Genomic DNA, 12,526 nt, shown 5'->3' with positions numbered 1-12,526 from the left:
TTCACCACCCCGGCATAGGGCACGGTGTAAGTTTTGTTAAGTTCGCTTGCGTCAAGATAACGACAAAATGAGTGCAGACCAAATGAGTTGGCTGGTACTCGTTTGCACTCGAGCCACCGGACGGGCCAAAGGGGTGCTAGGTGTTGGAAGGGACTCAACGTCTTCCAGAGGTCCAGTCTGTTTGCCTGTCACGGGGTTACCGTGAAGGTGTTGAAGCAGTTGGAGTAGGATTCTCCCAGCACCACACACACACAGTTCACGGTGTCTCTGGATTGTTTGTAAAAAGAAAAGGGACAGAGGGATAAGGGGAAGAGATTTAGTGGCGCCCGAACAGGAAGCAGACGGGGCGGGCTTGCGTTAGGGATGGAGCTTTTGAGTCAATATGACTTTGTAACGTCTGTTTGATGGGTGTCCCCGAGTGTTTGCTTGTCATGAGACGGCGCAAGAAGCGGACAACTTTGTCGAGTGAGATTATTTAACACGAATGAAGATTTGCAGCTTAATGCGGTTAACTCATTACGATAAGTACACGCCGGTAGTTTGATAATAGAAAAGGGCACCTTTGCTAACTCGCTAGTAACTTTATAATAGTATTTATAACTTAATAGATTACGAGGAGAAAGCAAGAACTCAATTGTATAATAACTCCTACTATATCTACAAGCAAGTCATTTTAAAGTGAAATCATATTCTAATAATCGTTGGATCGCACATAAATCACACACCAGCAAATATGTAAATCGTCATGCTTCATCAGTATTCAAATCGCCTGAAAACACAACCAAATAATATGAAAATGCGCTCTTGTTATTGCAGATCACGTGCCCCACTCTTCTCTCTCGTTGTGTCATTGAGGCGACTCGCTCCAAAATTTAAACCACCGGCATCGTGTGCTACCTGCGCTACCTGAATTAATGCTAATCACATATTAAAACATTTGCCCATTGCTGTGCGAGACATTCGAGAAGCTCGCGGTTCGATATTTCGGATCCACTTCCAAATTAATCGCTCAAAAGCCTCCGCTACGGTCTGGCAGAGCCTGTTAGCAGTTCAAATTAGATCAATAAATTCATCGGCACAATAAACTCGGCACTGTGAAGTAACGGGCAGGCACACACACACACACAAGCGCCCAGCCACAGGGAGGCACACAGAGGCACAGTGTATAAATAACAAATCAAATAATTAAACCCAGCTACAACCCCTCCCATCGGTCCTGGGACAACCGTCGTTCGGCTTGTGTAAACACCGGCCGAGAACATGCCAACATCGCGATGTCAGGCAACGCGATAGAAGCAGATTTGGGGAGGCAACATTTTCGATAGTTTACAAAGTATCGCAAACACTATCGCGCACTTCAAAGTAGTTCATCAAATTCCACGCTTTGGTTCTCGTCTCTGGTTGGGTTTTTTTTTGTGTTTGTATCCGATGATCAGATTATGCTGTGGCACGTTTTGCACACATTTTCACCCTCCCCCTGCTTCATCCGTAGCGATGAAGATAGTGGTACTTTGCGCGTCGTACGTGTAAAGGCCAGCGTGCCGTGCCGAGATAAGCATGGCTTGCCGTTTGTCACACTTGCCAACGCAAGCGCCACTGGGATAATGAGCAGACATTTGGCACGCAGGCACATGCAACAAGATGGAATCTAGCTGCTTGTTTCGTTTTGTTCCCCTTTAATGACGGGGGCTTTGCGTCCCAACAGCCAAATTGATGCAAACGTTAAGCTGCAGCAGCGCCTGCACTGCAAAGAAGATAAACATTTTGGAGATGCATATTTCATGCACTTTCGAACGTTACTAACGCGATGACCTTACACACAAGATGCAGCAACGAAAACTTCAACCAGCCGGACAGGTTCTTCTGAGTGGTGGGTTTTGCGTGCGAAAGGGTAATTTTGTTTCGATGACTTCTAATGATTGCATTAAGCTTACAACGTTTCGAACGGTGGCGAACTGTGGCAGACTGTGGCTTGTGGTAGCAAAGACATTGAAACCAAGAATGATGTCATCAAAGACACATTTTATTGATGTTCCAGTAAGTATGACAAATGTGTGAAATACGCAGGGACATCACACTGGCTAGCTTTAATAAAATGTAAATAACATTTCGTTCTAGTGCTGGTTCCGAGCATTCCTTTGCTGTTTAACTTAATTAAAACCAGAATCGTCCGTCGGCGTTCCAATCATTAATCGTACAACATTAAACTTCGAGTTTAATATCGCTCAAAGCAACTCGCTCACAATGTTTGCCGCCGAAACAGCCACAGCCCGTAAATCACAACAACAACACGAGCTGCAACATTGTTGCCCGTAAATCACCAATTCCGGTGCATCATAATCCCCCAAAACCACACGAAAACCATCCAACCTACGCTACTAGTGTGAATCGTGAATCGACAGCGTTAGATATCTAATTAGCGTACCAGGCTGGCGGCACAACATCACTGGCAAACTGTTATTTTTTATTGCTTTGCGTCCTATCCCCAGTCGCAGAGAAGAGACGAGAGACAGAGAGAGCAAAGGAGCACACAACTTCTACATTCCACTTCCAAAACCAACAAACCAAATCAGATCCAATGACCCCATCAAAACACTGGCCGCGAATCCTGGTGCGCCCGGTTTAGAGGCCGGGCAGGTGGCGTGGTACCACACACGGCTGGTAACACGCGGTGGCAAGCAACAGTTCTCTCCCGCTCGGACACATACACACGTTCGCCATTAAGACACGTTCTGGCGGCGGCGATCGTAAACCTGGTCGTCCACGTTTCGCGCATCCCCAGAATCAATCCCAGCCCGGTACGTACACGCTCGTACGCGAATGGCATTCCAATCCGACCGGGAGCCGGGGGATTTTCAGTGTCAAGTGCGCGGGGATGCCAAAATAAAGCAACAAGCAACACCACATCAACAAATGGACATACATTGCGGGTCGTGGACTCAACCTCCAGAAGACCCGAAGGCGGACGAGAGCGCGCGCGCGCGCGTAAAACAAGAAGCACGTCCGACTGACGAATCCGTACGAAAGTAAATCACACTTCCACCGGTCCGTACCTTTACGGGTTGGTGGCAAGGGGATGACCTGCAATCTCATTGCAACGCCACACTCATACACGCTCGAGTGGCGCGATAGTACGACGTTCTTGGATGGCGCAACTTTGCCCTTACTGCGCAGCATCTTTATGACATCCCGGGCGCTGCCGGGCAAAACAAGGGGGAATTATTATTAAGTAATATCTGCCACATCCGGACGCGCAAGTGCGACATCTCGCGGTGAGACTGGCAGTAAATAAAAAACGACCGTAAACCCCCCAGCAGGAGGTTACCGCAGGGGAGACCTGTCGCGCATAAACGTTAGCGACAAGCGTACAGTGATGGAGATGTGTTTAAGAGCAGGGCTTTTGTAAGACTTTAGCTTTTGGAATGCAATAGTAAATGACAGTAATGGAAGAGTTTTAATATTTTCATTAATATTCGAATACTCAATATTTGCAGTTGAAATACATTGAAGTTACAATAAATGTATGATTTAAGAGCTCTTTTAAAATCTATTTTTCATAACGTCTAAAGACACTTTTTATGTAACACTAGCATCGATGCCTCTAGAACCCAGGCCACAATATGCGTTACATGCGTTTTGTTGTCTTTCCACACTATCAAATTGATTGTCAACAAAACAACACATTGCAACATTTCCACCTCCAACCATCTCGCTCGCTGTAACCAGCGGCCTAGTCGGCTGGCGGTTAATCAATTCGTTCCCGCCAACCGCTCCATCGTGTGTGTGTTTTGCGCAAAAAAAATGGCCCTGTCTTTCTGCTTCACCCCACTAATGCTAACCTTCTTGCTTCCCTCATTTCTTAGTTTTGTGCCCTACCGTACGCCGTATTGCGCACTTGCTTCCGCGGGCACTCAGTTACGTTCGCGCGCGCACACACTTGGATCGTTAGTGATAAGCGGAGTAACTGGTCCCTGGTTATGGTACGTGCCTCATCATCAAACAGCATCGTAATCACCATCATCGGACGACCTCGTTGCGACGGGTAAGACGGGCAATCCTTTACAGCTGCCACAGCGAGACAGTTGCCCCGGGGCTGGAGATGCGAAAACAGGCGACAGCCGCTTAAAACCTTCACTCCAAAACCGGGAAAATCGGTTCGGTTCGTCCGAGAGAGCATGTTGTTTGCTTTCGGGAAAACTGTGTCCACCAAACAGTGACAGCATTGTGCCGACTGCTGTCCACTGAGCAAGTAAATGGTTGACACTCATCCCGCCTGACCTTTTTATCGCTTTCGTGGCCGCTTCTGCAGCAATTTAAAAACACTAACAAACACTTCTAAAAAGCCACTTCATTTGTGCAAACAATTTCACCCGCCTCAACCGCCGGACCGGTTTGATTTTCCGCAGCTTCCGCCGGTCTGCTGGTCGGCTGGTGATTGTGGCCGGTATCATTTTCCCTTCAGGGTTTCGGAGCTCGCTTTGTGAGCCCGGGAATGGGACAAACACGCACACACAGAGTTGGCAGGCTCCCGTTTCGCTCGGCCGAACAGCAACGAAGACATCTCCACTCAGTCTAGTCCCAGTCGGGCCAAGTGCAAGCAAGTGGGCAAACAAAATGAGGTCAATTGGCCCAACTGTTTCGCCTTCCAGACGCATCGCACGGTCATCGAAAGATCCGTTCCAAACGCGACCGCAAAACGCAACACAAAAATAGATTGCGTTATATTAGGAGCAGCCTGGGGCTCACTTCCCGCATCCCGAAGGATTTTTACGCTATCGATCGGTTCATAAATATTTAACGATACAAAACCAACGGGGCTGGCGCGTCAAACGGGTGGCCAGCAACGGTTGAAAAGTGAAACAACTGTAACAAACAGCGCCACCCCAGTACAGCCCGTGTTTATCATGTTGTTGAAATCAACCCCGTGATAGAAGTTTCTTGGCGCGAATTTCCTTCCCCGGGCCGGCCACTTCCCAAGCAGCACTGCCACGACGCACTGGTAAGGACTCGCTGTTGATGGACGCACGATCTAATCGTGAAAACACATGGTCGGCTACCAAGCGGACGCACTCTACATAGACACACACACACACACACACATACCGGACCGTGATAACCTTTGCATGTTGTGGCGCCCTTCGAACTGTACGCTGTACGCGCGCACAACGGATGACGATGGTGGTGGGGTGGGGACACCACGCATATCACGCTCCGGGTACAGAGGGTGTACGGTTTTGTTTTTCATCGATGATTAACTTTTTCCACCGATTCGGTCGGTCCGGCCGCAACACGCACGCACGCGGATCCCTCCTTGCTTCGGTGGAGTGAGCGACGTGACCTTGCTATTATCGTGCACGGCTCTAGATATTTGGACAAGCGCGGCCCGATTTTGATTGCCTCAGATAGGCCGCCGTGCTGTAGTAAAGTGATTTGTAGCTTTTCATCACAGAGTCATGAAGCAAAATTGGTTCATTCTTAGAGTTTGGCTCTTATCTGGCGTTGTAATGTCCTGGACGTTATTATTAGTACAAATTGTTACACGAGTTCGTTCATCATTAACAAAAACAAAGGAAAATTGACATTAATTGAGACAGATTTCTTACAGAAAAAAGGGAAAGCAATTTTGAATGTTCAGATGTGCATGCCTAGGTCCCTTCAATTTTGAGCAAACATGTCGTACAATTTATTAGAATATTGTCATTATTTTTAGAATATCGTTATTAATTTTGTTTCGATAAAAACACAATTCAACAACTCCGATTTTAACACCAGTTTGACAGAAATGTAGATATTTTAGGGCTAAAAATCAACTTATTACATAAATGCTTCGTGTTCACAACTGTGCGTTAACTAAAGTCCCAATAAGGAATAAAAGTTTGTGTGATTTGTGTAAATTTGTGTTAATTGTATCAATGGCAAGGCAAATTAACGATTCGACTGATTATTAAACCCCTGAAAAGTATCCCAAAAGCAAGCGGCGTGCTCTGAAAGTACACGTCTGTAAAATAGTTCAATGTTGCAGCAAAAGCGTCATGATGCTGGGCTTACTGTAGGATACGATTACAAATCCAAACGTTACACATACTAACTTATAACCTGTGTTCATCAAATGATGCAAATCTTAGTCCAGCTCTCTATACAGCATGTTACGATGACTTTGTAACGCAATTGACCCCTTAAATGCCCTTGACCTTGATCCCAGCTTCCGCATCGCGACCATTTCTGCGTTCATTCGCGCCAAACCGAACTGCCGAAAAGAAATGGCTGCCCGCGCACAATTACATTGTTGACACGCCAAAACGATGCCGACAGCTGCCACACAAAACTATAAAACACCGGACCCATTTGCTGGACGGTTCCTGCGCTAGAAATTTGCACCGCCACGCCGCCACGCCGGTTCAAACGACCCAAGTTGTCGGGCTTAATTACTTTGGACTTTTTCCAAAACCAGCTCCATTATTCCGACACGTAATAAACACCCGCGCAAGCATCAAGAAGGCACCCGAGCGGGCAATGTGTACGTGTGTGAGTGGACCGTTTTTAAACTATCGCAATCTTATTGGAAGCTAACAGCAAAACGGTGACGCGTTAATTGTTCCGGACAGTGCCCGATTGACACTCGACAATCGATCGTTACATTTGACGTTACACGATAAGCTAAAACACACACTCACACACGTGTTCAAAACATTGTTTAAATGTGTTTGTTTTGGTGCATTGGAGTATAACACGCACACACTGTGACTGAGCTGAACTAATTGGTGTTAAATTTCGGAATGTAAATTTACAAAACAATTCCGCCCGGCGCAACAACAAAAAAAAAACTACGAAAATTGGCAACAGCAGCAGTGTATGCAGGCAGGGAGAAAAATATGCTTAACTAGAGCAAACAATCTCGCACGGGAGCAATTCTCCGCCCCATCCCATACCTTGATTGGATTGCGCTCCCCGCCGGGCAGCAGCATTTGTGGGGGATCGGTTTCAACCACCCCGAGGAGCCGGGCGTTTTCCCGCCTCCGCGCGTTATTATGCGAAATTGCTAAACAAAGCATAACATCACACACTGACACAGCCTCCCAAAACCCCCTCCCTAGCGCACAGTTTTCCCTTCAACAGATCGTTGCACGCCCCTGCACAGGCGGTGTGACAGCGTGGACAAAAATTTCGATCAGTGCAGCACCACCACATTGGCACAGAATGTTTACGAATTTTCCGACCCGTTACACTTTTTTCCCCGAGCCCTTTGTTTTGCTGCTTGTTTTCCAGGCAGCGGGGGGGGGGGGGGGGGGGTTGATGAGAAAATTTCGCTACGTTAAAAATAAACCCACTCGCACACTTGCGCCTCGCCCGCCCATGCTTCCCCGACGCTATCCTCTCCACCATCAGCTCGGCTCAACTATTTCGATTTGAATTTCTGTTTACGAAACAACCCCCAGCCCCCAGAGGAAAAAAAAACGCAGGCCAAGAATTGCGTGGGCGCAAAATTTCCCAGCACGCGACCAACGGCGGACGGACACACCCACATACCCGCACTACGCAGAGACCGATGCGTGCAAATTGCTGCTACCACCACTACCAACCTCCATTCTTCGGTTCCATTTTTCTTCACCCTTGCTGTGGTGCCCTTTTTTCCAGCGGGCTACTAAAGAGTTGGGTTTAAAGCACACACACACGTAAACGCCTTCACCTTCACATAGAACCGGAGCTTCGTCGGTTTCGATGTCGGCAGTTGGAAAAAAGGGGGAAACAACACGAGACTCGGGCACTGTAATAAAATGACATAATGATAGTTCACAATAATTACGCTTAACCTGATGATGATGGCCCTGCAGCACAGCGGCGGTACAGTGGCACGGAAACTAACAGAAGAAAAAAATGCACACACACACGCGGGCTACCATAGAGTACCGCTGGCGGTCGTCGCTAACGATGGTGATGCGCACGTTGCGCATTTTATTAAGTGGAGACTATTTGCACCGCGGCGGGTGACATGGGACAACACGAGGGAGGGAGGGAATGAATTGCATCCACCGAACCCCGCCGGTGCTCTTCTATAATGTATGGTTGTACCCGCCGTGCATATGTGGTTTATTTCTTCTTTTGTTAGAACTTTATTTGTTGCCGCTCGTTTGTGTACACCGGGTCTGATTTTATCTCACAATTTGTAAGCATAATCAGAAATGGGGTTTTACACTTTGGTACATCGTATAATTGGATTACGGTCTCAATTATTGCAAAGTGCATTTTGTGTGTGTTTTTAGAGGTTCTTTTTTCATTTTTATCTGATCTTTTGTCATGTTTCCGTTGTTTGGTAGTCTCGTTTTCCTACGTTTCAGGTGTTTTCATGTTTTATTCGCATGTCTTTTTATCTATATTCATCTTTGATTTTATTTCCGTTGTTTGATTATCTCATTTCCTTTGTGTCGTGTGTTTTGTTATGTTTTTTTTATTTTAAAATTTTCTTTGCTTATCTTTTGTGATGTCCATGCTTCACTTCTTTTCCTTGTTTTTAACGTTTTTTTTTGTTTTGTTTTATACTTGGTTCTCTTCTCTTTAAATTTAAACAAAACACTTTGAACATGGAATCAAAGTGTTTTGTTTAAATTTGTTTCATCTGTTTTATTATTCTATTCTAAAATGTTCGTATCTTTTTCGTTATTTATCCATTACTTGATTCATTTTTTCTCTATGTTTGTTTTTTTAATGCATTTTTTCATCCATTGAATACTTTCATTCATTCATTGTATTCTTTAAGTGTTTTCTGCTCGCTTTTGCGTTGTGTTGTGTCAAATCTATTTTTCACATGATTCGATCGATATAACAACATTTTAAATTTTATACAACATCGTACTAATTTTGAGCAACGTTTTGCATCTTTCATTACACCTTCCAGGAGAAAGTGTTGCACACTTACCGGCTCTAGTGACACATTACCTTTAACGATAATGACACTCTCCCGAGCTGGTAACAACCGAGTGCATCGTATCGCAAAACATTTCTCCCATCACCCTGTAATAATAATAAAAAAAGATACTGCCAACCTGCGCCTTTTCCCAGACAAGTCCATAATTTTCACCCACCAGCACAGTGCAGTCAAACAATCGTTGCGCTGCACAAACCGGACACCCTCTGCACATTGGTCGGCCGAACCGCCATCCCGTAACGGCAGCATTTTTGTCACAGGCCCATCAAATTACCCACCAGCATCCCCACAGTACCGCCACACCATGCTAGAAGCTTCCGTTTATTTTCCTTCCTTTCTGCAAGCAGTGTTTCCGCCGTACGAGTGAGACGATTGTGCACCGGATCGGAGAAACTTGGCCCTTATAACTTTATCAATGAACAGTACCGGCAAAATGTAACACACGGTCGATGTTTCATAAAATCGATTCCCACCTACACCACCGATGTCATTCTACCACCAGGTACCATTGATGGTACCACCCAGCAGTCCTCGCTCTCTCTCTCTCTCAATCCCCCCGCCGGCCAACTGTCTAACGAAACCGATTACGACAGGTAATTATCGGAATAGCCGCACCGGTCGGTCAGGTCTGTCGTCTGTGGTTTCCCTGCCTGGCGGGAAAGTTCCATGCCACGTCCAGTTTCGCATCGATACACACAGACACACACACACACACATACTTGTACCTACACGCTGTACAATTTGTGTAATTTTGTGGGATTTCTTCGAATTATTTAGCCATAACAGGGCAAACCAGGCTGCAATGTTCATTCCTTTAACGGGAGAAACAAGCAGGACGTAAGGAAGCAGCGCAAAAGGAAGGGAAGATTGTTATTGATCCCCACCGCCCTTCTTTACTGCTGCTATCGGATTTACACCGCTGTGCGGTATAGGCCAGGTAAGCGTAGGTTGGGAGAAAAAAAATCCCAACAACATTGGCTCCCGGAGCGAATTAACCTTGCAGTGGGATCGATTGGCAAACTCCTTACGTGAAGCACTTTTCACCGGATTTTTCCCTCCTTTTTGTTTTGTTGCTCAACGGCAACGCGATGCTCTCGCAGGGACGGTTACATAGCGCAATCGTTGCGAACAGCGCGCGCTCGTCGATACACTCTCCGTCAAAGTCGTAAAACAAGCAAATGCCTCCCGCCCGATTGCGGCCGGGCTGGACGGTTCGACATCTTCGCCAGTACGGTGCAGCTCTCCTGCTCGTGGGGCGCTTTATCGATCTACCAGCGGCTCGTTTATGTCCGTCCGAGGATGTCCGGGAAGGCTCGAAAGAATCCTTGCCCGCATTGGGCGGACGGAGGAAATTTCGGGATAGTGGGTCGAGTTTAATGGTGTCTATTAAAATTATAGAAAATCATTCCCCTGGGATGCAGGCACAGACGATCAAATCAGCTAGGATCATAAAGATCAGTGTAACGATAGGGCGTTGATGTGCTTGGGGGAGAGACAATGTTGTGATACAAAATGTAATGGGAGAACGAAAACCAGTGCGGCCAGGAGGGGGTTCAAATCTTTACAGTCACTTAAGTAGCTGTATAATTTGCTCGTTTTGTTGCTACTTCAAATCAAGCAAGGTGTATGGTTCAAATATTAATGTTGACGAAGCAATCGCATACAGCGTAACGAGCTTTTATTTCTTAACATCTCAATGACTGTAATATTATTCCACTATTACGAGTTTTATGCCATCCCTAGATACTGTTCTTCTCATCTATATAACGAGCTCCACAAAAAAGAGAGCCTAATTCTTGCTTTACTTATTAGTACTAAAGTCAGAATACTTTGCAAATGGATTACATGGATCACATTTTAACGATGATGGTGCTATTATGGACATCTAAAGCTATGTCTCTGGTTTGTTGGTAATATACAGCATTTGATGTATCCCTAAAGTATCTCTAAATATTCCCATTCGTTTCAAAACATTCGATTTCTGGTTGGGCCTTGTTTAAGGTAGTTTTATAATCAGGCTTTTCGCCTCTGCAAATATTTGTCATGTTTGCCTTAAGCCTCTTTGAATAAGTTAATCATTTGTTCAGAATTTCTAATAGTTAAATTCAAATATAATTACAAGCCACATTTCTAATACTTAATTAAGGTTAATTTTGAAACAATACAAACATTTTTAAAACATGAAATGATCTACAACTACCCACAGAAGCTTTTGGCTTTGAAATAATGAACAATTCACAAAGAATGATATTGCACATAGTGCTGTCTGTTTTAGTGTTGGGTTTCATGAATCTTTCGTTGAGATTCATTGATATGAATCTTCAATGATGAGTGATTCGAATCTCGAATAGACTCTTCAAAGATTCATGAATCTCAAAAAACTTATGAATCTTAAAGAATTCATAAATCCCAAAAGATCCAAAAAAAAACTTCAAGGATTTATGAATCTCGAAAGATTCAAGAATCCATTTAAATTCACATATCTCCAGGGATTCATGAATCCTTAGAGATGTATGATTTTCAAAATATTGAGTTTGCGCGATCCCACCTAACATGCCCATCGTGGGTTCAAGTCTGGCATGAACCGTCTTCCCGTAGCAAAACTCGAAAGCATATGTTGTTTGAATAGTTTATAGAGGCTTTGGCTCCAACGGAGTTCTTTCGCCTCTTGTTCGAAAGCATATATAGGCTGGCATGATCACGTAGATTCTTACGCCAAGAAGAATAATAATAAGAAGCTCATGCTCGATGAATGTTTGGAGATGTATGAATCCCTTGAGATTCGTGAATCTATTGAGATTCATTAATGTATCGAGATTCATAAATCTTTCGAGATTCATGAATCTTACCAACAGAGATTCAGATTCATTGAATCATTTCAAAGATTCATTCAGATTCATAAATCTGAATCAGATTTACCCAACTCTAGTCTGTTTGCTGTATTTTGATGGATAGTAGGGAGTTGCCCAAGCAATTTAGGCGACAAAAATACTCTTCATTTTACTATTTCGACTGCTAAAAACACTCTGCTCGAATATCAAGCTTCAGAGCATCATGTGGCGCTCAGAGACAGAAATAATAAGCAATCTTTACGTAAAGTTTTTAACAACTCAAGCAATGCTTCACCATAGAACACTAGAGTTTATGTATGAATTAGTTGAACAATATCTTTCCAATTTAATTATTAAGCCCTTTAATAACCCCAAAACACACCAACACGACACGGAAACTGCCAACGCCACAGCACCAAAACAGAGCACACCGCCCAAAACCGGGTCAAACAAATTATGTCTATTTCGCCCGACAGCCCCCCCCCCCCCCCCCCCTTCTCTTCCAGCATCCCTTCCCATCACTCCACTCCTTGCCCCTCCATTGCTCACCGTCCATGTAGAGCGATCGAATTTCAATTTTCATTCGCAAAAATTGATTAATTTCGCAAAAAGCCCTCTGCTCCCTAGCAACCCTCACCCATCCCGTACCCGTGGCCCGTAAATCGATTGCCACACATCATGGCGCCCGAGCCGTATGCGTGTCTGTGTGTGCGTACTGGGCCACCGGCATAACCTTAATTTTCGCAAAATCCCACTCCCTGTTCCCGCGGCA

The 12,526-nt window shown here is 45.1% G+C and overlaps 1 protein-coding gene across 3 annotated transcripts in view; it reads right to left on the bottom strand.

Moving 5' to 3' along the window:
• The window catches only part of LOC1276989 (thyrotroph embryonic factor), a 145,173-nt gene that overhangs the window by 127,391 nt on the left and 5,256 nt on the right, over positions 1–12,526 (bottom strand). The gene's annotated exons all lie outside the window — the stretch shown is intronic.

Source organism: Anopheles gambiae, chromosome 2 (assembly GCF_943734735.2).
Source record: "Anopheles gambiae chromosome 2, idAnoGambNW_F1_1, whole genome shotgun sequence".
NCBI lineage: Eukaryota > Metazoa > Arthropoda > Insecta > Diptera > Culicidae > Anopheles > Anopheles gambiae.
Note: the sequence above shows the minus strand (reverse complement) of the source record. Positions and strands in the feature narration are given on the sequence as shown.